General features: G+C 43.0%; 1 protein-coding gene; it reads left to right on the plus strand.

Annotated features, from left to right (window-relative positions):
- LOC310903030 (uncharacterized protein) overlaps positions 1-26,957 on the plus strand; it is a 277,218-nt gene that overhangs the window by 130,914 nt on the left and 119,347 nt on the right.

The raw sequence follows: 26,957 nt of genomic DNA on the forward strand, positions 1-26,957 counted from the left end.
CTGCAAATATTCACAGATTCACAGATTTCTCTAGGTTGGAAGAGACCTCAAGATCATCGAGTCCAACCTCCGACCTAACACAAGTACTCCACTAAACCATATCCCTAAGCTCTACATCTAAACGTCTTTTAAAGACCTCCAGGGATGGTGACTCCACCACCTCCCTGGGCAGCCTGTTCCAATGCTTAATAACCCTTTTGGTAAAGAAGTACTTCCTAACATCCAACCTAAAACTCCCCTGTCGCAACTTTAGCCCATTCCCCCTCGTCCTGTCACTAGGCACGTGGGAGAATAGACCAACCCCCACCTCTCTACAGCCTCCTTTCAGGTAACTGTAGAGAGCGATGAGGTCGCCCCTGAGCCTCCTCTTCTCCAGGCTGAACAAGCCCAGCTCCCTCAGCCGCTCCTCGTAAGACTTGTTCTCCAGACCCCTCACAAGCTTGGTCGCCCTTCTCTGGACTCGCTCGAGCACGTCCATGTCCTTCCTGTAGCGAGGGGCCCAAAACTGAACACAGTACTCAAGGTGCGGCCTCACCAGAGCCGAGTACAGGGGCACAATCACTTCCCTAGACCTGCTGGCCACACTGCTTCTTATACAGGCCAGGATGCCGTTGGCCTTCTTGGCCACCTGAGCACACTGCTGGCTCATATTCAGCCGACTATCCACCAATACTCCCAGGTCCTTCTCGGCCAGGCAGCTTTCCAGCCACTCATCTCCCAGCCTGTAGCTCTGCTTGGGGTTGTTGCAGCCCAGGTGCAGGACCCAGCACTTGGCCTTGTTGAACTTCATGCAGTTGACCTCAGCCCATCGCTCCAGCCTATCCAGATCCTCCTGCAGAGCCTTCCTGCCCTCGAGCAGATCGACACACGCACTTAGCTTGGTGTCGTCTGCAAACTTACTGAGGGTGCACTGGACGCCCTCATCCAGATCATCAATAAAGATATTAAAGAGGACCGGCCCCAGTACCGAGCCCTGGGGGACTCCACTAGTGACCGGCCTCCAACCAGATTTGACTCCATTCACCACAACTCTCTGGGCCCGGCCATCCAGCCAGTTTCTAACCCAGCGAAGCGTATGCCAGTCCAAGCCCCGAGCAGCCAGTTTCTCGAGGAGAATGTTGTGGGGAACGGTGTCAAAAGCCTTACTGAGGTCAAGGTAGACCACGTCTACAGCCTTTCCCTCATCCACCAAGCGCGTCACTTGGTCATAGAAGGAGATCAGGTTCGTCAAGCAGGACCTGCCTTTCATAAACCCATGCTGACTGGGCCTGATCGCCTGCTTGCCCTGCAAGTGCCGCGTGATGACCCTCAAGATAATCTGCTCCATGAGCTTCCCCGGCACTGAGGTCAAACTGACAGGCCTATAGTTCCCCGGGTCTGCCCTCCGGCCCTTCTTATAGATGGGCGTCACATTGGCTAGCCGCCAGTCAACCGGGACCTCCCCCGATAGCCAGGACTGCCGATAAATGATGGAAAGCGGCTCGGCCAGCTCCTCCGCCAGTTCTCTCAGTACCCTTGGGTGGATCCCATCCGGCCCCATCGACTTGCGCACATCCAAGCTCCGTAGCAGGTCGCCAACCATTTCCTCATGGATAGCGAAGGCCACATCCTGCTCCCCATCCCCTTCCACCAGCTCAGGGCACTGGGTGTCCGGAGAACAACCGGTATTGCCGCTAAAGACTGAGGCAAAGGCGGCATTAAGCACCTCAGCCTTTTCCTCATCCTTAGTAACTAGGTTTCCCCTCGCATCCAGTAAAGGATGGAGATTCTCCCTAGTCCTCCGTTTCGTGTTGATGTATTTGTAAAAGGATTTTTTGTTGTCTTTAACGGCAGTAGCCAGATTGAGCTCCAGATGAGCTTTGGCCTTTCTAATTTTCTCCCTGCACAGCCTCGCTACATCCTTGTAGTCCTCCTCAGTGGCCCGCCCTTTTTTCCAAAGATTATAAACCCTCTTTTTTCTGCTAAGCTCCAGCCGCAACTCTCTGTTGAGCCAGGCCGGTCTTCTTCCACGCCGGCTCATCTTTGGGCACGTGGGGACGGACCGCTCCTGTGCCATCACGATTTCCTTCTTGAGGAGCGCCCAGCCTTCCTGGACTCCTCTGCCCTTCAGAACCGCCTCCCAAGGGACTCGGCCAACCAGCGTCCTGAGCAGCTCAAAGTCAGCCCTCCGGAAGTCCAAGACAGCAGTTTTACTGGTCCCCTTCCTGGCCTCGCCAAGAATAGAGAACTCTACCATTTCGTGGTCACTCTGCCCCAGACAGCTTCCGACCACCACATCTCCCACCAGTCCTTCTCTGTTTGTGAAGAGAAGGTCTAGCGGGGCACCACCCCTGGTAGGTTCACTGACCAGCTGCGTCAGGAAGCTATCTCCCACGCTCTCCAGAAACCTCCTAGACTGCTTTCTCTGTGCCGTGTTGTGTTTCCAGGATATGTCCGGGAAGTTGAAGTCCCCCACGAGGACAAGCGCCGACGATTTTGCAACTTCTGTCAGTTGCCTATAAAACTCCTCATCCGTCTCCTCATCCTGGTTCGGCGGTCTATAGCAGACCCCCACCAGGATGCTAGCCTTGCCGGCCTTCCCACGGATCCTAACCCACAGGGATTCAACCTTATCATTCCCAGCCTGGAGTTCCACAACATCAAAAGATTCTCTAATGTAGAGAGCCACGCCACCACCCCTTCTGTGCTGCCTGTCCCTCCTGAAGAGCCGATAGCCAGGCATTGCAGCACTCCAGTCGTGGGAGCGGTCCCACCACGTCTCCGTGATGGCAACCAAGTCGTAGCCTGCCTGCTGCACAATGGCTTCCAGCTCCTCCTGTTTGTTACCCATGCTGCGTGCATTAGTGTAGATGCACTTCAGCTGGGCCATCGCCTTCTTCCCCGGCCTAGCCATTGTTTCCCCCGGCACAGCTCCGACAAGCCTTGTTTGAGCCCCGTCCCCCTTCTTACCTAGTTTAAAGCTCTCTCTATGAGCCCCGCCAGCTCCTGGTCTAGGATCCGTTTTCCCCTTGGAGATAGAGACCCATCTGGGGCCATCAGGCCGGGTGCCGAGTAAAGCTCCCCATGGTGAAAAAACCCAAAATTTCTATGCTGGCACCAGCCTCTGAGCCACCTATTAACCACATGAGCTTTCCGTGTCCTCTCCGTGCCTCTCCCTTCCCCCGTAGGGATAGACAAAAACACCACCTGCACTCCCGCTCCCTCCACCAATCGTCCCAGCCCCCTATAGTCCTGTTTGATGGCCCTGAGGCTTCTCTTTTCAACATCATCGCTGCCAGCCTGGACTATCAAAAGCGGGTAATAGTCAGAGGGGCGAACCAGGTTTGGAAGCTTCCTGGTAACGTCTCTGACCCTGGCCCCAGGGAGGCAGCAGACTTCCCTATGTGTGGGGTCAGGCCGACAAATAGGGCCCTCCGTTCCCCTGAGGAGGGAGCCGCCCACAACAATCACCCTTCTTTCTTTCTTGGTGGAGGCAGTCCTGAGGCGTGGAGTCAACTTCCTCACCTCAGGCATCCTCCCGGGTAGGCTTCCTACCTCATCCTCACCCAAATATGCTCCTTCATCCCCTGGCTTGGGCCTCCTTTGACTTGCGCCAGGCAAAAATCTGTTGTTTTCTGCTGATGTGAGGACAAGGAGCTCAGAAATTGGAGAGGGGCAGTTGTGGCTGGGCACCCACCCTGAGGGAGCAAGTAACAGACAGCAGGAAAGCTGAGATGTGCTGCACCAAGAGATGAAGTGCAAGGAAGAGTCACAGTCTTGCAGGTGTGTACAGCCTACGCCTTGGGCATTGACTGTCAGACTTATGACAACATTGGGACTTGGTTTATTGGGGGGTTAAATTTGGAGCTCTCCATAAACAGTTTAAAGAGAAATTGTTGAAAGTTTTGTGTAAAGCATGTGAAGCTGGCTTGCCTCATCTCCAAGTGATACAAAGATGAATTTTCCTACAACAGATTATCTAGCCCCTGAATATCAAGGGCTACTTGTTTGGTTTCTGATTTTTAGTTCTGTCCACTTTTTTATTGCATTTTGTTTTTTCTTTTGTCTATTATCTGGACTGGTGAGGTTGGTAAGGAAAAGCAGTGCAGACAAAAAGTGAGATTACTTTGGCATGTACAAAGTGACCTAGAGAGGAAAAACTTTAGAGGCACTGTGTGCTGCAAGCTCTGCTGCCACCAGAGCACAACTGCAGCTCAGGAGAGATGTTTTCACTTGTTGATTTAAATGGTGCATTTATTTGAAATTTTGTACGGTACGCTGACTATATTTGAAAATATCTTAGGGCTATAAAGCCCCCAGCTATATTTTCCCTTACTGCAGGCATGCTTTGGAAAGTTAATAGAGAGGAAGTAAAGCAGCAGCTCCCACACAAAGATTAGAAGAAACAAAAGGCATCATTTAAAAGCAAAAAGTTAATGCTTGTGGTATTTGAAATATGCATTAGATGAATTTACATATTCACGTAATGTGAAAATCACAAGTTTGTTTTTTTGAGATTTCTTCTTTGGGTTCTATGTTTTTGGTTTATTTTTCTTTCAGCTGTCAAAATAATAGGTACATCCTTTTCCAGTGGGAGCCTCTAGAGAGTGTTCGGATTGGGTGTGCCCAGTTGACTTCAGGAGGTGAAAATTCTGTTTGCTTTTGTTGATTCAAATTTCTGAGTGGAGGATGCTTGGTCTTCTACTTTGAAATCTCTTCATAAAAATCAATCTCTGTGAAATAATTTTCCTTTAGCCACGGTATTTGTGCTTAAAAGCACATCACAACCTATCATGGGTAGAGTTAATTAAAAGAATAATTTAAGCTTAATGAACCAGACTTTCTCCCCAAAGTGGAAGGATACTTCTGGTAGGTTTGTATTTGTGATGTGCACATGACCTGTTTTTACCTTGAAAGCGCCCACTTTCAAAAATCTTGCGTCTTGTTTACCAGTGATTTTGTTCCACTGTGCAGTGTCATTTTTTCCTTTTCTTTCTTCCTTCTGGCCCTTTTTTCTCTTCCTCCTCTTCTATTTCTTTGTTCTACACTCTTTATATTTTGTATAGATTTCCCTCCCCTCTGGCATTTTTACCATTTTAAAACATGAAATAGGGCCTCTCTTCTCATTCTGCAGCTGCGACACCATCCCCTGCTGCACCAAATTGACACTTCCGCGAGCAGTGGCTCCAGTCAGTCACTTGAAGGCTGCTACTTTCAGAAGTGTTGATTTAGTGCAGCAGGGGATGATGTGCCAGCTGTAAAACTCAGAGAAAAAAACAATAATAAAACAACCCTATGAAAAGTCTTATAACAAGAGAGAGGAAAATAAAGTTTGGGGGGTTGGGAAGAAAAGATGTGAAGGGTGGGAAGGGGCACGGTGGGAAGAAGGGGAGCAGTGGTCAATAGGCGGTGTGGTTCATGGCTGCTGATGGGACAGCCAGGAGGGCAGCCCATGAGCAAATGCTTCTCCTCCTTCTGTTCTCGCTGCGTATAGGCGGTGCCTGAGGTTGACAGGGCTGAGCAGTGTCTCCTTGGTGCTCTGGGGTTTTGTATTTCTCCCAAACTGGAGAGTTATTCTGGGAAAAAGTACTGGTGGCACGGGGTGGAGGATTCAAAGTTATGACTTATGACCGAGGGGCATCTGTGCTCTGGGGTTAGTTAATCCTTGCAGATTCTTGGACAGTAAAATACGTGGTAATTTTATTCTTATGGTTATATGTTTTATGGTTCATGTGTGTAAAGGATGTATTTCTTAAAAATATACAAATAGTACACTGATGTTTAAAGCACATAAATGGAGAGTTCCTTCCAAAACAGCCCTGATTTACCTTCAGTAATGCTCCTAGAAGAAATAATTCACAACTTATTGATGTCAAAATATTTAATATGTTGTATCTATCTCTGCTGTAGAACTAAATCCTTAAAGGTCTGGATGGGCTAACATTTTCTGTTACAGTCTCCAGGTGCTCAAAGTTGTCTGTTCATTCTGATTGATTTATTCTTGCTAAGTTGCTCAGGTGTTTTTGTAAGAGAAGCACAACCCTGGCTTTCCATTCGCTCCTGGTTTGCGTGGCAGCTGCTGGTAATGTCCACTCAGGGATCGTGTCCGTATGGGTACCAGCATGATCTCAGGGATGCACTGATGCAGCACATCTGCAGGGCACAAAGTCCGTGCCCTCCACCAGCATCGCCTGCCCATGTTGGAGGGAACTTTGCTGTGGCATATGGGCTCGTCCAGCCCTCCTTGATACCATGCTGCTAGACAAAAGTAAACCCTACTGAGAGGCGCTTGCCATACCTTTTGTATCTACTGTCATATCTATTTATATCTACATCAAAGTACCCCTTTTTCAGAGGGGGAGAAATAGAAAAGAAATTCCTTTTTTTGTGATCCTAAATGTAATGGCCTGGAATTTTTGTTTTGGCAAGAAATTTCATATAGGTTATATGTACTGATTTCTGTTTTCATTCTCAGGCACTGAACCAGTAAATAAATTATTTCCATGGCCCTAATATTTAACTATCCATCACTGATCTGAGGCAGTGAATGAAATAGACTATCTGCTAAATATTAATATTGGTAGTGACTTAATCATATGATAAGATAGGACAATTTCAAGATGAACACGCAGAACATAATTCACAGTACACTTCCCAAAGTATTTTCAGCATCTTTTTTTTTTTGTGGTGTACAAGTCAGTATGACAGACTGTAATATTCATTAACGCTGTTCACAGTGTCATGTGGGTTAGATTAAATAGGAATTAGTGCAGGAAGATGTGTGGTTTCGACCAGTGATCAGAATAGTAGCTCTGAGCTAACTTAGGCTGTCCCTGTCAGTGGCAGGTTTGAAAGGTGCCAATAAATGTGTAATAAACATTATTTGTTTGCTTGATAGCATGCAACGCTTGGCAGGGTTATGTTGAGGATGGGGAATTTTACAAGGACTCTTGGAAAGCCCTTTTCTTACAAGTTTGCTTCATCTTGTAGGTTTGGGCTGTCTTTGAATTAATGGGATACTTAAAATTAAGCACGTACTTAAAAACTGGATTGAGGTCATATTTCACAAGTCTTGGGAAAAAATCCCGTTGTCTGAAAAGCATCTGCTTTTCCACATTTAAAGAAATTCTTTGTAACAGGCTTTCACAATGATGACCTTTGTAATCTTGTTATTCATCATATTAATTGAAGAAGCTCCTATCTGATAACCTTTTGCTGTTTACGATGTGCTACCAAATCATCAAAGGGTGAAGAAACTTCACAAGAGAAAAGACAATAGATCATTCAGTCCATTTTTCTGCCAATGTAAGATTATTTCTTAGAGAACATTTTTTAGTGTTATGTCAACTTTAGTTTTCAAAATCCCAAGTGAAAGCTTCCATATCTCTCCTTGGGAGACTATTTCACAGGCTAATACATCTCGCTGTCAGAAGATTTTCCCGATACTCTATTGAGCTTAAGCTTTTTCTTTCCATTATTTCTAGTTATATCCCTTTCCCTTGATGGCTTTACACACTTGAAATATTTATAGATTATTATACTTTTCCCATAAGAAGTTGTTCTTGAAACTTTCCTCAGCTATCAATATGCTTTTGGTTTTGAAAAACCCACCTAAGACCTTCTAGGCTGAGAATGACATTTACTATCAAACCATACTGTAGAAAGATGCTCACTACAGCATTTTCTTCAGGTTCTTTTTCTCAGGGTCCAACATACATATGAGATTCTAGCTAAGAGAAATCTGATAGAATGATTTTATCAGTGCTTTGAGAAAGGCTCCTTTGCTTTGCTTCTCGATGCACAGCTCTTCTGGCTGTGCTGAATGAGGACCCCCTACTGCTATTCAGTTCTTTATCTCCTACCTCAGTCTTCTGCTCCACAGAAAACTTGCATCCCTATTAGTTTTTGTACTTCTGGAGCTTGCATAAAATTTGCTTCATTCCTGCAAATGTAACTGTTGTGGTCAGTACACAGGATATTTCCAGGTAAAACAGAAGGCAGGAGGAGGAGGGTGATGCTGTGCTATAGTCTGAAGTCCAGTTTGGAAGCCCTCAGCTGTCTTTTAGCTCCTTATTTAGGAAACTAAACTAATGTATGTCCATGCAGGAAAATGCAGAGAGCTGTGACAAGTTCTCAGGTAGACTTGCCAGCCTGGGCTGGTCCCACCTTCTCACAGTTCACGGTGGCAAAAGGGGGGCTCCCCATGCCAGCTGGGAGCGTGGGTGAGCTGGTGCACTACCCATGCTGACAGGCAGGCCCTTTGCTTCCCTGCAGCTTTCTGTGCTGTGCAAGGGGAGCTGAGAGTCTGCTGCTGGGTGCCAATGGATACTGGTGCTGTAAGGGCCTTCTACTGTCAGCAGCTGGAAAAATTTACTTTCTTTTTAGTGCAACTTAAGTTATTGTTATTAGCACTAAGCGTTAGTCCTGGCTTACAGAGAATGGAGGGTAAGTGAAATGGTTTACAAGCTATTTATGTTCGGAGGAGTAGCTGCTGTTAATGCTGTAATTTCTAGCTTGATTTTCTAAGGAAATGCTGCCTGTCTGTCAGCCTTCTCTAATTATTTTCAAACACACTGGGCATTTTCACAGCTGAGTCTGGTGGTGGTAAAGGTCCCAAAGACGCCAGCATCCCACGGTGGTCCTGTGCCTTGCAAGCAGCTGGGGCACATTTGGTGGCCTGGCTGGTAGCACAGCGGGTGCCTGAGGGCTTTGTGGCTGGGGACACTGGGCTGAGGATGGTTTTGGAGAAGCAGCGTGGGGAAGGAAGGCACCGTAGGTCCCTCACTTGTGGGTGAGTCATAAGGCATGAGGTAGTGTTTTTCCTGCCCAAAGAACTTGAACCTTTCCCCAGGATTATTCGGGCTATTATAAACCCAGCACTGGTCTAATCATTCTTTCCCTCAAACCAGTAGTTAAACTTGCAATGATTTCTGCTGATACCATATACTTAAAATTCCAGCTGTGTTTCTGAACTTGAGATCTTTCTCCATGTCTTGTAGAGGACTACCTGCAGCAGTGGTCTGCCGTCTTATGTAGTCCTGAGCACGGTGTTTCCTCAAGGAGCGTGTGAGGTGGGAATGCCACCCCAGGTGTCACTGTTAGCCTTGGTGCTACTGTCCACCAGGCCACTCCTTTTCCATCCATGTCACAGTTAAAGTCTGTACCTGGTGTGCTTATCCGCAGGTCTGCATCTCTTGTTCAGAATGGCAGCTTTCTGCTCTTCTCTTCCTTTTGACTATTCCAGGGCATTTTCCCTAGATGCTTTACCTGACATTTACCCAAGACAACTTTTATTCGTTTTTCTGTGCCTAATTTCTAGACTCTGCTGTGTACATTTCTGCTTTACTTATGCTTGTAATATTTTCCAGATTTACGTCTTCCACAGCTCTTGACAGTGAGATTTATTGCCTAATACAGATAATTCAGTGCCTTTATTTCTGTACTTAATTTTTAAGAGATTACTTTCAGGTGTATTTCTTAAGCAGGTATAAAGAACAATGTTTACTAGCAAGTTTCCCTTAGCTTCTTTTCATTGAGAAATGGAATAAAAAAAGTAATGATATTGCACTTCTGCTGACTACTGTGCTTGACTGATTCACAGGGTATTTGCTCTTAACATGTTGTAAGAGTTTAAAAAAAAAAAGTGTCAAACTTTTTTTTGGCACCCAGCTACAGTAGATGCTGTTAGAAGAAACATATGGCCTCACACTAACAGTGTTAAAGCACTGCTAAAGTATTGCATGCATGACATTGACAAATTTCCTCCAGGCTTTTTGTTTTCTGTGTTATTAAGCATTCAAAGTCCAGTATTTCATTACCACTGATGATACAGAGAACCTTATTGACATTCTATCCATCTGTTCATAACATACATTATTAAATGTGAAGCAACTAGTAGGTAGGAGTGCACTTGCCAGCTGTACAATGAATTCTCAGCAGTTTGATGCCCTCTATAAATTTTCTAGTATTCTGCTAGTTTCTCAATATAATTTACAATGGGGATTTTTTTTTATTGGTGTTGTGCATTGTACAGAGAAAAGTTGCTTCAAAAGAATTCTGTATTTCATAATCCTTAATGTGTAATCTTCAGTTACAGTTTCGAAAAGCCCGGGAGTATAATGTACAGGGACTGTGTCTGATATCAGATCTCAGTAACTACTATTTTTTTTCCTCTAGGACCAAATATACCCCATTACCTATGAACAGGACAACGGGGCCACAATGAGTCACCCTATTCATGTATTTTTGGAACCCAGAGGAATTGGTTTGACTATTTACAGATTATAACAGTTGGTAGTTGAATGTTTTATTTTCATTCCCAGTTGGTACAATATGTTCACAGCTGATGCTAATGGCTTGCCCATTTGATATCACATATGGTCCACTATTTGGGCCTCCTGAAGCTTTCTTTTGTGGTCAGGCTGCTTTAAAACTATCATATATTTAGGTTTGTTCTGTCTGCTGAGAAAATGACCATGAAAGTCTGAAACTTGGCAACTGTAGAGAAAATCAGCAATTCTGTTGATAAAGGCTCGAAGAACTTCCATCCAAATATTCAACAAAGAATATTTTTATATAAAATTGAAGACAAACGTTTTACTAGATCACTTGAAATTTGAAATGTCCTCTGTTTTTTTCCTTATCTTTGAAGCTGTATTTGAATTTCACTCGAGTGTTTCAACACTTGAGTGTCATCGAGACTACTTTCATTGCGTGTTCATTTGCATTGGAAAACCATTTGTGTTGAATTTGTGTTACTCAAATCATTATTTATATCTTTATTGGGATATTAGATTTCTGGTAATATTTTACAGAAGTAGAAAACTTGAAAAAGTAATCTAATTTTTCCTTTGGTTTCTAGAATAAGGAGAAATGAACTAAGAATATGAGAACAAAAATTAAAATTACAAGTGTGTCTTTAGCTCTTACCCTATGATACACAAGTGTTTATACTGACTCTAAAATATAACTGATAAAGCCACAATCTCATGAAAAGATTATTTCAAAAACTACTGCATTTTCCTCTGAGAGTTAAAATTCTCATTTATTCATAGGAATAGAACATAATAGCTCTAATTCCCTGAGAAGTGGGCATTGTATGATAATTGAGCAGGCTAGAATGTTAATTGTCCTCCACTTCACCTCTAGATGTTTAACTCCTTTTCTAGTCAACCAGCAAACAATAATGCTCCCTTATTTGTGCCTTCCTGTTCAAATAATTTTTTAACTGGGTAATTTATGTGAAATAAAGCAGAATAAGTGTATTCATGTGGAAGGGACATTGAAATTGCGTTAGATTTAAGATATTAAATGGCTTTTGTTGGTAAGATAGGGTTTTTATGGTTGTAGTTTCCAATCATACGATTTTCAGAATAACAACAAAGTGACCTCATGTGCAGGAGTACTTTTCTAACAGACGGATTTAGCAGTTTTTACTGTATGGCTACTGCTTTCTTATGGCCTCTGCTGTCCCTCGCTGATGCTAGTTAGGACAGCACCTGTGTGAATGTTGGATACCTTCAATGGTCTGGTTGGATTTGCTGGACCGAGAGAGGCAACTTTCAGGGGCAAGGTGCCGGCTTGTTTAGTTTAAGATGGTAAGGTGCATTGCACTTAGCTGGTTCGTAGTCTGTTCCTGGAAGCAGGTGGAAATGGAGCTCGAGTAGGAGTCTTTTTCAAGTGAATAAAGTCAGTACTCATCCTGGGGCACTACAGAGAAAACTAACATTTTCTGTACAGGAACAAAGAAAAACAACAATGTTTTTGCAAGTGAAGCTAATAGATAAGAAGAATAATTCTGTCCTCTATTATAAGCAATCTCAGGGATTCAGAAAATGACAGTAACACTTTAGCATGCTAATAGGTTCACCTACCTTGAAATGTCTTAAGAAAAGACTGAGGGGATCAAATTATTCAAATAATCACAGCCAAAGACTGGTGCCTGTTGTGGTACAAAGTATTTCTTAGGGAAATCTTGGTCCAGAAAGAACTGGAGAGGCTAGCAACATGTTGTCTTTTGCAATTTATTAGATAACAAAGTAAGATTATGCAGGAAGAATTTGGACCTACTGGACACAAACTAAATGGTGTTCAGAAAAGGCAGTGTTTCTCATAAATAATTGAAGTAAGTCTTAAGACTTTGAAACAATACTTTTGCAATGTTATTTTCTTGGTCTTATTTATAAAAGTCATAAGCCCACAAGACTCTAGGAACGATCACTTTTGTATTGGCTTGTGGGTGTCTAGCAAAACCTGGGTATTGCAATGCAGAAGTGGTTGTAACCTGGACATTTTATGTACATGAGCATGTCCCCAGGGGTCCATGCAAAATTATATTTAGGGTCGGTCAGCCTATTTTGAGGACACTATGGTAGTGCCTGCAGCCTCTCTGCAGAGCTAGCTGCAGAGAAGCAGCAGGATGACATGGTGTCAGCTGTGCTGCGTGTCATGGAGCTTGTGCCCACTCTGCCGCCACACCACTATCTCTGAGGCAACTGTATTATGTCCCCTGCGTGCTGAACAGCATCCCCATTCCTTTGCTGTGTTGGCTCCTGCCTCGCTGTGGCCACAGGGCAATTGCTGCAAAGTGCAGGACGCTCATGTGAAGGTGGGTTTCAGCTCGTTCTGTGTGTGCCAAGTAATCCTGTTAGAAAGAGGAGTTAAGCTGGGCATGGTCTGTGACTAAGGAGACACAAACCCACCGGTCAGTGCTTAATAACGTTCACCCGTGAAGTTTTCAAAGCAGCTGCAGACCTGTGATTTTAAAGTTGCCTCCAAATCCACTTGCTTTGCCAGACCTGTTGTGGAAGAGCATGGCTGAGAATAAACCTGTTGCCTGTGTGTGTTAGAGCTATAGGCCTGGTTTATAAACCTGAACCTGTATTTAGTGAGATAGAAAACAGGGAGATGAATTGGGTACTGTCTTAGGGTATGTTTATAAATGATGCCTTCTGCTTCCATGCAAGTTTGTTTTACCCAATTAAAAATGAAGTTGCGTTGTTCCAGACAGGCTCCTCTGTACAATAAGTCAGAGTTATCCTCATCATTAAACCACTGGTATTTTGGATTACTCCTTAAACATTATATATCATTTTAAAATCCACACATTTAATCTCACTTTTCTTTCCAGTAAAGTTTGGCTGTTATACTTTTATTTATGGTTGCCTAAAACAGGCTTTGCAATACCATCCAACCTACTTTCAGAACATATGCAAGAACAGGATCTTTTCTGATGAGCGCTAGGAGAATAATATATATCCTGGGGGATTTTCCCCTCTGTTTTTTAATATATATATATATTTTTTTTAATTGTTTTAGTCACCCATGTGAGTACAGCAGCAGGAGCTTCTTCCTGATGTTTCCTCTGGAAGACTGCAGCAGGTGTGAGTGGCAGCATCAAATCATTGCAGCTCTAAATATACTTTCTTCTCCTTTTTCTTCTTCCAGCAGAGGAAGGACCTGAAGTTGGGGCTGGCTGAGGTGAAGGGCACATGGAAGTGGCTCATTCAGCTGCAATCTGTACGCTGTGCACAGTGAGGGGTGGGATGGACTTGATGGAAGCAGCCCCATCTTGGGAAGAGGTTGATTAGAAAAATGGCATGAAGTTGTAATTTATCATCAGCTCTGGATATATTCTGGGGAGTCCCCTCTCGTGATTGGGATTAAATTATGTGTGGTGTTAATGCAGAGTCTTCTGCAACAATGTAAATGAGTTGTTAACATGGCACTTCACAGCCATAATAATTCAAAGCTGGTAGCAGGCTTGATGGGTCTGCAATAAATGTTTTATTATTTAGGAAAAATATACTATACAAGTTGCAATGTGCCATGCTCATTCATGCTGTAAATCAACAAAGATCAGCAGACTGAATAGAAAAATGAAAAGCTTATTTAGGAACTGACACAAGCTTTCAGATGAGCAGGGATGGCTGAAGTTAACTGCATTCATTTTTCTTTGCTTGTCACAGTTGCCACTTGAATTTCACTGCTAAAGATTGTGGATAGTTTTGCTTTATGAAATTATATCTACAGAAACAGTATTTGCATTTATATAGGCTTAGTTATAATAAAGTTTAAGCTTAACACACCCCCTTGCCTTTGCAAACAAACAAACCGATCAGCCAACCAGAAACCCCTGTTAAAATAATATTTATCCCTTGGTTTTTGTAGATCTGAATAGGATTCTGCTAAATGGGTCCCACTGACTGCTGTAAAGACCTAAAACTGGTGAGCATGTGAAGTGCAGGAATGCGAAGCTATGGCCTCCCCTCCAGCTTCAGCTTTGCTTTAAGGCTACCTCTGTCCTCACATGAATTAAAAACAAAGCTCTCTTAAAAATGTGGTGAGTGAAAGCACAGATTGGGTGGAAGGGTTGGGAGACTGGGAATTAACATGGTTCTCATGGTGTGGTGATGGAATTCCTGAAACGTGTGCAGCTGCCATCCTCTCTTCTCTAAAACAGTCATAGAGAGCTCATAGTGAGTTTGCTTCACAGAGGAAAAGTTTTTGCTTCTGAGCCAGGCATTTGTATACCAAGGAAAGTCCAATTAAGATGACTGAATTGTAAGTGTCATAAAATAGAGAAGGCAAAGGACATTTAATTATAGCTGTGGTGCCAGGGAGTGGTATAACAAAAGAAAAAATGTTCACCTACAACAGAGTGCTGCCTAGCGCATTTGGTGTAATAGAGAGACAATATATGGTCTAAACATGCACTTTGAAGTAGTTCAGAAAGCTGTATCTTCTGATTTTTCATGTAGATGTTTTCCAATTATCAACACAGTTTAAGAAAAAGTAATATTTTTTTTAAGTATCGAGACCTTCAACTTTGTTCACAGGTTGAAGAAAAAGCATTATGCATTAAGACAAAAAGGTTGCCTAAGAAAATGTATTCGTGACCCAGAAGAATGTATAATTGATGTGTGTGGTTGTCTGGATGGAGGAATAACAATAGCAACCATTAGTGATGAGAGCTGGAACAAGTCAGGCAGTGAGGCAGGATGTGTTTTATAGGTCATCTGGGCTCCATTCAGATCTACAGGTTGCTATTCCTTCTCTATACTTGAAAGCATTTAATGGATTATTATAAAAGGAAAAGGATGGTATGCAATAATGGTTTAAATTGAAGCTGTGTGTATATATCACCACTGCGTGACTTCTAAATGAATGCTTCATTTTCAAAATTCTCCTATGGCATACTTGAAAGTTTGCCAGAGCATCAAGGAATTAAAACAATGAATTCAGCAGCAGCAACAGTAAAGGACACTGAACACTACTGTATAGGAAACAGTTTTTCTATTTTGTGACATAGACTGCTATAAATAAGGAAAGCTCACCAAGAAAGATTTTTCCAAACCTGCTGTCTATTCTCTTCAAGGCACATGAACTGTTTTTGATCTGTGGTTTTTTTTTGTTTGTTTTATAATATTAAGAAAAAAGAATTTTGGGAAGAGGCTTAACAGTCAAGCTATCAAAGCTGAAAGTGCGTGTTACGGAACTCAAATTCGAAATCCCTGCTTGCCTGGAAAATGTTTCTTTCGTATCAAAATTGATATAAGTTACAAGGTGGAGAATCTTTTCTGCTTTGTTTCACATGAACATAAAAGTTTTATTCCTGCTTTTAATGGGTAGTATTTTACAAATGTAATGGAACATAATTTTACCAGGTTTCCCTGAGGGAAAGTCATGGCATGATTACACAGGCAGTCCCATCTCATTTAGTATAATGCTTACAATATACATGCAAATATACGTAGGCTACTCAAGTTAGAGGTAGATTGAATGGCATTCAGATAATCATAGAGTGGTGTAGATCCTGAAGATAGTTTTGCAAGAGGAATATGGAATGAATGTCTGCAGGCACACGTACCCCCAAGTAATGTTTCCCTGTGATACAGAAGCTTCCAGCTGTGCCAGACGGAAGAACCTGGCATGTGTACGTTGAGTGGTTCAGGCCAAATGTCTTAGCTCGGTCCTATTTCAAACCCCATCGCTAGCATAGCCCAGCAAGTGGAGAAGGAAGATAGATTAAGGAGACACAAACCCTTGTGGCTTGCAGTGTGCCCGGCAGTCAGGACAGCCTGGGAGAAAGAGCAGTCCCATTCCAGGCAGAGCTCTCGTATCATCCCTTGGGATGTGGGGTTGCAGGGTGGCGGGACGGACACTGAGGGGCTCTGCAGGCATGCAAGAAGATTCAGGCTGGGTCAGATAGAGGTACAGGGTGACATAATTGGTGAATTTCACACCAGTGGATTCTGCTCTCCAGAGTCATTGCATGGGGAAACGTTCAGCTGTATGGATCAAATACATCTTTATTATAATAATAACAAAATGATTTAATACAGTGCAGTGCAAACTGCAATCCCAGCATGCTGGGTGGACATGTCAGGAAAGTAACTTGCAAGCAGAAATCTGTGCTATAAGCTAGTATGAAAGGTGGATTTGTGGACTTGCAGGGGTGTTCTTTCTGGCTTGGCTTGTGCAATTGCGAAGGAGAGACCTGTAGAAAAATGATCTGAATGGCCTGTTTTCTTGCAGGAAATGATTGAGCCATTTTAAAACATTCTACCAGCACATGTGAATGTAGCATATTCCCTAGTTCATGAGCAATATAAAGTCTTTTCCTTGCAGCTTTATTACTTCTGCTGAAATTGTAACAGATTCTCATATCAGACTTGTCTGTCACTTAGCCTGATGTAGATCAGAGTACCATCACAAGATCAGAGAAACTACCCAGATTTTCACTGATGAAGTGCTGTAAGAGTATAGTGTGCAGAAACCTGGACTTGTTACTACTTCTTTGGAGATGCATGGAGGAGATGATCGTAACCAGCCTGGTGTCGAAGCAACAGCAGTTCCTAGTGCTCTCCTGCAGGACTGCTGGCAGCAAAGCTGCCTCCTTCTCCAGGAGCTTGGGGCTGCTGCTTTAGCTGACATCTGGATTGCAGGTGTGAGGACAGCAGTGGGGCTGGCAGCTGCAGTCGTCTTTGGGTAGGCAGATCCTTTCTCTTTGGGTTTGAGAAGGTCAAGGTATAATAAGGGCAAACAGTGGAAATCATAAAAAATGAAGTACGGAAGCTCAACACCTCTGTCTATGTTAGATTTTTCTTAAACTTTCCCACTATTGCTGTTAGTAGCTCATATCTGTAGGGAATATTAATGGATATGTTAGTGCAAAATATGTATTACAGATATGTGCCTATATCTGCTGTGGAGAAAACTAAAGACAGCATTTACAACAAAAATAACTTTTTGTATCATAGTTAGTGCTGTCTGTTCCCTGACCCATTTGAAGCCAACCTGCTATTTAGTGTTCAAGGGGAATATCTGTTTAATATATATATATATATATATATTTATTTTCTTTGCGTTTGTTTGCCACATCTCAATTACTTATCAGTACTTGGGAACATGAATTGTATCAATTTCCTTTTAGTCATGTAAAATTTATCATTCAGATAAACTAACACCTGAGTTGGTTTCAGGCTGCAAAAGAGTTTACTCTTCCTTGTTCATTAGTTAACATTTCATCTGTTAGCCTGGGATGGGTACATTTCAGAATGCACCTTATTTAACCTCTAAAAATGTATCCTATGTTCGGTGACAGGGCACCCCAGATCCATGCCTGCTCTGCTCATCCTTTTAGAGGACAAAGTTGCCAGATGCTTTCCATCACAACCTTGTCTCATGAGACTACCTTGTTTGTCTGTCTTGTTTATCTAAAGAGATGTTTTCAGATGGGATATAAGACTGATATAAAGTTGTGTTTCTTTGTTGTTTGCTTTTCAAGATTTGCAACAGCTAAGTAGAGCACTGAAGTTGGTGATCTGTTGGGTGTCCCAGGCTCTGGGCATGCTGTTGTCATTTTCCTCTACAAAGGATGTCTGTTTCTGCTACTTGCAAAATGTCTTTAGCTTTTTTTTTTCTTTTTTTTTTTTTTTCCCAATACATTTGCGAACCAGGTAACCAGGCATTGTGGTTTAATATCAACCAGAAATATACAGTAGGTAAGATTTTTGTTTAAACAAGAATTGTACCAATTGTAGGAAAATTCAGAAGAATGAAAAGTGTGAAGTAAGCGCATCAAAGCTAGAGGGGTTTAAGCTCCTCTGTGTGGATGATCTAATTCAGAAGGAAAATGGCCTTAGTTCATGGTAGCTTAATCCTCTTTTACACTAAAGTCAGACCACTTCTCAGTGAGAATATCCACACAGGAATTTAATGTATTTTAACTTACATGCATTATTATCATGGGTTTAGTTGGCTCATCTTAACTTGCCTGAATGACCTCTTGCAGGGAAAAAAAAAGACACCCCCCCCCAAACCAACCAAACAAAAAAACAAGCAGCAAACAAACAAAAACCTATACACAGATGTATGGTACAAGCTTTATTTAAAATGTAGTCGTGCCCATAACTTGCTGTGGGTTTTTCTGTAACAATGTGAAGTGATACGTGAGAACTATTTCATAAACTGCACTTACATACCCTGATTCCACAGAGTAACAGAGTTAATTTCTTATTTGCAACTGCACTGCCCAGAAATATTTGGAAAGCCTCAGAATAAGTGCTTGATATCTGCTCATGTGTTGGAAACTACAACACCAGTGACTCTTCTTCATTCAGAATTCCAAACTCTGGAATTTTGGGACTTGAATGTCAGCAAAAATAATCTCTGTGATTAGTCTTTGTGTAATCACCATCTGTGCTTTTTTTTCAGTCCAAAGATATAAAATGATACCAGTCACTTTGGAGAAATTTGTCTAACACGATGTCTATATCAGCAGAATCCCAGAAGCATCTCTGAACTTGCATGGAGAACTTGCAGTTGATACCTGATGGGAAGAAAGGGAGGAGAAACACTGACCAGCCAGTTTTCCAGCATGTCTTTGGAACAGTTTTCTTTGAGGAATGTTTTTAATGTCAGACAAATGGCAATGACAGGACAAGATAGTGCTGGAGGCATGCAATGGTGCAAAATGTTGGCAGAAACCAGGATTATGGAAGTCCACTTTTGAACAGCTTAGAGCACCACTGGCACACAGGGGCATCCCAGTTTTTGCTGCTGCTCGTCTGATTCACCTGGCTACCAAGGCAAATGTAATGGAAGATTTCTTCAGAATGATGCTTGCCTCCTGAACGGTAAGTACCAGCTGTTTTGGGACACTGTTGACAACTTTGTGAAGCTACTGTGAACAGGAAGTGCTACAGAAACTTCTTGGCCTTCCATACCAGGCCTTGGTGTTCAGCAAAATCACGTTATGCTTAGATGATATTAGGCTGGTGAGTTGCCGTGGGTTGTTAACATAAGATGATCCAGCAAGGCTGAACACAGTGGGCTGTTCCTTCCTGTGGCTGAAGAAATCGCTTAGTGAGAGGAAAAATACATTCAGAAATGTAGTGGGTGCACCAGAAATGCTGAAGGGCTGCTGTTTTGTAGGTTGCCGTTCCTAGAGGAGGGGAAGCACAGGCTTTATAGGTTACATTGAAAGGTCTGTGCTGCCACATAACCACTGCTGCTGCGGTGGATTGCCTTTTTTCGAAGTTCCTTTTGTCATCATTTGAGGTTATGGAAGGTGCAGCAAGCAGTAGAAGCAGAGCTCCCCGCTAAAACAAGAGGTACAAGGGGTTCTTTACAGATTGTTTAAATCTTTCTTCCTTGTTTCTGCAGCCTCGTTTGAGCAGTTTACTTCACAGTGAGTTTGGCCTGAAGCTTAGAACACTAATAAAGCTGTCATATAAAAAGCATTACTGGTATTTGAGGAATTAAGCCTGTATTTGAGAAGTTAAAGTTTGCCCTGCCTTTTTTTTTTTTTAGCAATGTTTGTGTACCATGCCTTTTTGAGTTAATGCATAACAACTTGAGTCGGCTAAAAGTGTATGGCATTAATGAAACTGTGAGCTACATAAAAGACTAAATTGCTTTTTCTTTTTCTGTAATTGCCACTACAATAAAAGCTGCCTTTACTGTAAAATTTTTCAGGGTTAACCCCTGCAGAGCTCTCAGCTTGATGAGGGAGAAGTGTGATTAGAGGTGCGTATGGGAGGAATAAGGGGGAGAACAGCTGACTACTGGTAATTAGGGATGTTCAAAGACTTTAGGCAGCAGAGGCCAAAAGTTGCAGCCGTGCTGTCCAGTGCCCGGGACGAATTGCAGTGTACTGAGTGGGGGTCAGCTGTGGTCCCTCAGCCCAGTAGCTTTGGCAGCTCTGTCCTGCTTTGTACCCTTTTCAGAACCCAGCTGAATGCTGCAGAGAGTGACTGGAAGGGGATGAGGGGACAGCTCTGTTTGTAATTCAGGAGAAAAAGGTGAAGGAAGTTTTTATTGTTCTCTGCTATGACTACTGTTTTGACCAATAGCCATAGATATTCTAGAGCGAGAAGGCAAATGTGGCAGTTCCTTTATGCAAGACCTGGAACCAAACCTCCTGGTTTACAACTTCTTTTACCTTAAAAAAAATGCATGACTTCATCTCCTGAACTGTCAGTAGAGATGCATAGGTTTAAATGGACATACATGGGCAGAGGTCTCAGCCAGCAGAGCAAGAGATGGTTTTGGTGGATACACAGTATATTTAAGGGATAGGCATGCAACCATCCCAGTAATTATGCCATCTCTACGTTAATCCTAAATATAAGCAAGTCCGCTTCTACAGAAACATCAGCAACATGTATTGTATTAGAGCATTCACCACATACCAGATTTTGGTAATGTAATACATTCTGAAAGTTAGAAGAGTCTCTGTCAAGGATATAGGCATCGAGTCTGTATATCTACTGTTAAAATCTACTTTTGTTTTTAAAGTGTAATAAAAATGCCATGTCATTATGATGAGAGACTATCTTAGGTGGAGGGATTGAACATAGTATTTTTGGTATTCCTGTGGTCAAGTGATACAAAATGCTAAGAAACACTGCTGATAAATGCTTCCCCTGCTTTCAGTACCCTATGTCATCTGTTCTGTGTGCTTTTCTCCTTTTCTTACTGTTAGAACAGAAAATACTTTTAAAAGCATGGAAAGTAGTAGACTTTTTAAATGTCTGAAATACCATTTCATCTGGAAAAAGGTTTAGAATAAGTAACCTGACGTGTTAGAAAGGGTTGCTAATTATCTGAATTTCACTGTGGTTTAATTAGCAACATCTACGGTAGAGGATGGAGGTGGTGCTTGTCACCTGCCAGGGAAAATGTTGTCTTTCAGAAGAGGGTAAATAATGTCAGCCAAAATACAGCCTGATTTTAGATGTACAAAAACATTTCCTTTAAGGACTTTTGATGAACTTAGCTGAGTGGGCCTTATCAATGGAGTGGGGAACTAAGGTACGAATGCCCCGACGATCTCTTCCCCATCCTGGGCAGGTCTGAGAGCCACCAGCATCCTCGGTGCTTGCTGTGAAAGGAGACAGCTCTCACTGGAAAAGGCTCTTGGGGTGCTGCTGGATGGACACACTGCATTCAGCGGCTCCTTACAATTAGAGGAGAAATGAAAACAAGCAGGAGTGTCAGTTCATGGATATCGGACTAATAATGCACTATCTGTGAACCAGGTGCATGCTAGCAGAAGCAAAATATTTCTGGTTAAGTGTGCTTCGTCTTGATGTTATGCTTTCTTTGTTGTCCTTGTTAGCTGTTTTAATAAATGCAGTCTGTAATTCCCTTTTAATATATTTTATAGTTAAGGGAATTGGGTATAGATAGTGGTCATTTGTTATGGATAGCTTTGTCCATAGCAGCTGTATGCTTGGAAACACTGGAATCATCTTAATGAGGTGGTGGGTCTGAGCTGGAAGTTGTTGGGGTCAGTGGAAAGGTGGCATTTGATGTCTCTTGGATCCAACAAAACAAGGTTGAATCCCTGTCTAAGATGAGAATTGGTAATGTTTCTGTAATCCAAGATGTTATTTTCTTGCCTGCTCTGTGCTTCTAAGCTTATCCTTTTTCCAGAGTAAGGATTCAACAGGTTGGTAGGCAGGGTAGGTACAGCTGAATTATGTAGTAGTTAGTATTTCAGTAATCATTTCATGTTCACAAAGATGTTCTGAACTCTTTGCTTAGAAATGAAACTATTCTTATGGCAAGCAGTATATATAATGTATTTCTGCTTTGTAATGGAGGAGAGCAAAAGGGGATGTTCATTTCTATAACCGGTATTTTTAAATTTTTATGAAATTTTAGTCCTTAATTATTACAAAAGAAATTGTTTCAAAAATACATTTTTTTCCATAGACAGGATTACATAGTAAAAAGTGTTTTGGACTGGCCTTTATGACAGCGTCCGTAACGATTTTGAATGTATTAGGCAAAGCAGAAAAGAAACAGCTAATCTGCTGCTCGTAGGTAAATTATTTTTCAGTAATTCAATGAATAAAGTCAAAGCCATGAAAAAAAAGGGGGGGGGCTGATTAAGTGTATGTGTTTATCACAAAAATATCAAAAAAATTAAGAGACAATGTGGCCTACCGTGTAGTCTTTTTGTAGTCAGGATATTTTTCCACAGCGTGTGCATCCTGCACTTAGGTACCAGTACTGTAATAGGCTTTACCCATTGCACCAGGTGGGGCTGTGGAAATGGTGTGAGTGGAAACTTGATGAGCCCTACACACCAAAATTATTTCCTTCAGGCAACCAAGGGGTACAGAAACACCATTATCACAGGATAAACATTTTTCAGAAAATAATCTGCCCATTCTGGCATTCTGGTTTTCAAAGCAGATTTACAAAACAAACCAAAGAAAGAACCTGCAAATGAAGATGCTGAGTAGCAGGGACCCAACAGAGAGGTTGGTTTATGACATTATAATTTTCATTCCTTTCCTGCTAACTTTTCAATTGCACCTGACTATCTTGTTTTTCTGTTTCTCTCATTTCTCTGTCCCACAGGAGTGAGTGACCTCAACATGGCTCCCTGTGCAGGAGCTGCTTGCTGCTCCACAGGTGCTAGTTGTCCTTTCCTCTCATATCACCTAACTGATAATATAATAACTTCATCCCAGAGCACGTCTTCCCAACATGCTTTTACTGCAGTTTGCAACCTCTGTTTCAGACCTAAAGAAGGGCTTATTTGCTTGTCTATTTTTCCCCCAACTCTAATAGCTGGTCTCATAAAAGATATTGCCTCCTCCCGTAAACCTTGGCTCTCTAGCCTATGTACATGTTCCCTGGGGGAAGCGAGCAAGAAAACAATCTCCTCAAACCTGGAATTTCCTTGTGAGAGTGAACTGTAGCCATTGAATTACAGCATTTTTTTATAGCGATTTATAACAATTTTACTGATCCCTACTCATCTGATTTGAATATGTGAATATGGACTTGAGAAGGGAAATTGAAATATCTCCAGGGCTGTCCACTTTGTGGCCAGCTTGAAAGATGCTGTTCTGCCTGCACACCCGCACGGCCCAGCAGATGAGGACTCACAAGCTTTGGCCAGAGTTGAATGAGAGGCTATGAGGGGTGTGTGAGTCCCCATTTGTGTCACATCATAACGTCATACCCAGCAAGTGATGCCCTCCTGCCACGTCCCTGGTATGAGGGCCTCCTGTGAACAGAGGAGCCACAAGGCTTCAGGCAGCCCCTTCCTGAGGGGAAGGCTGGAGGCACGAGGACGGGGGCGCTGCTAGGCCTTGCTGCAGAGCTCCGGGCGTGAGTTGCTTTTGGGAAGCTGGCTGTGGCATCGCTCGCACAGCTCTCAGCCTTAGGTCAAAACCCTCCTGGGGTTTTCCCCCTTGAAAAATCACCAACCTGTTTCTGAAATCAGGCAATAAAATACGGTGTGGCAAACCAAAGCAGTGGATCTGGCCCCACGCTGGGGCACCCTTGGGGTCATTCAGTGCAATCACACCTGATCGTACTGAAGAAGCGATTTGGAAAGTGCTTAATCTGTATTTTTTAGAAGTGGCTTCATCAACTGATTGCCTTTAATTTCTGATACAAAATACTAATGTAAGAAATGGGTGAAGTTTAACTCACAGAGACGCTTCTCTCACTCATGAGTAAGTCTGCGTTCAACTGAGAAAGCAACGGACATGTACAAAGTACTAAGGAAAGCAGATTGATTAACCTGACCATCCTTGTTAACTACTTCTGGTAATATAAAAACTAGAAGCATTGCATGAGACTGAGGTGATGAGATAAAAGGATATAATGTGTTGTTATCTCTCATTGCCCCCATGTGTTGTTACGGGACAGTCTAGGCTCTACTTAATTCAAAACATAATGTTACATTTATATAAATGTGTCCATTATCTTAAGTAACATTAAAACAGGGTCATAAACACTCTTCTTCAAGTCAGCAGCCAGTGGTGCAATGTAGTTTGGTCTGTAACTCTTATGTGGACAGTTTTCTTCGCAGTGTTTTTAGCAATATCTTTGGAGTATGTGGCATTGCCCAGCGTGAGGGGGCAAACAGAGCACCCTGGTGCAGCCAATGTATCCCTGTGAAGGGGTGCTCTTGACATGTAGCTCCACTGTTGCTGTGTAGTCTTCTGTATTTGTCTTTTATGGAGAATTCATGGGTATATTCCTAATTTCCTAAATCTGCCAATTCTGTGTTTCTCACAGAAATGCCTCCTCTCAGAAGTCTGTCAGAAAAGCTGGTCTTGGGCACTGGGTGATGCTGTGCTCACTCCCGGGGGCAGCCAGGAGGGACCTGTCTTCAGCTGGAGCCATGCCCCTCCTGGGGTGAAACGCAGGTGTGGAGGGGCTGAATTTAATGTGTATTGATCACAGGGAAGGAGAAAAATTGTAAAGGAGGATGTCACTGGTACAAGGTGAGCTCAGAGCTGGGTTGTTTTGCTTACTTTACCCCATGCTATGTGGACCTGTACTATTTTCTGTATGTGGAATGCTCTTGGGCTACCAGTCCCCCGTGTGCCAGTATTGCAACTTGTCACTTTCCAGCCTTGCTCTGTTGGGGTTTGTCACAGCAGCTCCTTGCCTGTCTTTCATTGCCTCTGGGGATGTTCAGTGCTGGGTCCAGCCCAGCTGGTGGGGACCAGGTCCTTGTGTCACATTGATGCTAATTGTGCTGGGCTGTAGAAGCTTCATTTTCTACTCATTTTTGGATGAAAAAACTCCAAAAGAACAGCCTCGCTGGGCAAGTGGGCAGGGGTGAAGTTGCGGGGTGAGCAGGGGGAGCCCAGTCATGAGCAGGGCCCACAGCCAACATGCACGGCCCTGCGGCTCAGCCAGCACTGCCAGCGAAGGCACACCAGGATTTAAGCCACGATGGGCAAACAGCGGGACCGAGACAAAGGGAGTAGCAGAAAAGCTGGTGAGCGGGAGACAGCAGAGAGCAGCATGGAGCCACGTTGGCGGCCGCCCACGCCATAGGGCCAGGCCTGTGAGGAGATGCGTGCTAAGGCTGATAGCACAAGCACTTCTGGTGCGGAGCCCTGCTCTGTGTGAGGGCACGTTGCCTCACTTGGCAGCCAGAGCTCTAGCGAGGGTGCTGGGTTTGACTTGGAGAGCACAGGTTGGCGGATGGGTTCTGGGAAGTGTACGTTAATCGCTGCTTTGCAAACTGTTCCTGTTCCACAATCAAGCCCGTAGGCAGCGCGTGTGCTGCAGGGTTGTGGGAGCTGCCTGGCGCCGCTGCGCTGCCTGCCTGCATCTGCGCACATCGTGCTGCCGAAGTACGTTGTTGGTTTTTAATCCGACGGCAGGGAAGCCTCCAAGCACAGCTTAAAAAGAATAAAATTGCGGTTGTACTTTAGGGAGCAAAAATGATCTCCTTTGGCATTGTGCTGTTATAACAAATGCGTGTATGTGATTTATCCTAATTAAAAAAATGACAGACATAAGCCAGAAAAACGTCTGTAAATGACAGAGTCTGGTCCTGTCTTTGTTTATCACCATCATAATGCATTGCTGGCCTCCTAAAATCATTAGCCTTTGTTACTTGGTATCAGCCACAGGCTTTGAATTGAGGAATTAAAAGTGTGCAATAGTGAAACAACGTGAGCATTTAGAAGTGGGATCAGCGATTCAGTTATGCTCGATCCTTCTTTATTGCTGTTTTGATTTTATTTTGTCTGTTTGTTTAGCAGGCTTAGACAGTTTTTCTAGCCTGCAGTTGAAAAACAGAAACCTGGAGTGGTGATAAGAATTTTCCCTTTCTTAGAGTGAATTAAAGGGTTATCCACTGTATAAGGCCACCTCTATCGAATTAACACTGGCTGTTTCCCCATGTGTGTCGAGTAAGTTTTCAGATTAAAACAGACCTCTGAAGTGATATACACGGGTGCATTAAAGAAAGATCCTGCGATATTCTGTATCAAAAAGGTTAAACTCATTGGATTCTATGTAAACATTCATTTTACCCTAGCTAACCTGTAAAGATTTCATTTTGCTTCATTTATCTTCTCCCTTACCCTATGCTAAACCATCCCTAGCTTCGATGAAAGAATCATGTCTCCATTCATTTCCTATCTTGCTGAATTGCCTTCGCATTTCCTATCATCTGCACATAATCCTATTCTCTCCATTATTGTCTTAATACCAAGTACAGCACAAGATAATGGATAGGCACTGTAATAACAGTGTGGCCTGTAGGAGCCCCTCGAGGGAAATATCTTTGACGCTGGTAGAATATTAATGCATCCCAGGTTCCTGATCTTCCTCTTTCACTTCATCTCCTGTTTTCTAAACTACATAATGACTTTCATATACATGACAAAAGCATTAGAACAGAAAAAGACTCATTGATGAGCAGCAGGGCTGTGTGATATTAAGAAGCACTGTTCTCAGTTCTTTGTACATTTTTTGACCACCATCAGAGACGGTGTATGCAGGTAATTTCTGATTTGAATAGATACAGGCATAAAGAAGCATTATCATACTCTGTTAATCCAAATGCCCATCACAGGCACTGCATGAAAATAAATTAACATGTAATTCCTCAATAATGCATCTGTCTACAGGATGATTTTCAGCAGATTAAAAACAAACAACTTGATATCACTTAGAAAGGCTAGTGGATTGTT

The sequence above is a fragment of the Anser anser genome (genome assembly GCF_964211835.1).
Source record: "Anser anser genome assembly, chromosome: 8".
NCBI classification, from domain to species: domain Eukaryota; kingdom Metazoa; phylum Chordata; class Aves; order Anseriformes; family Anatidae; genus Anser; species Anser anser.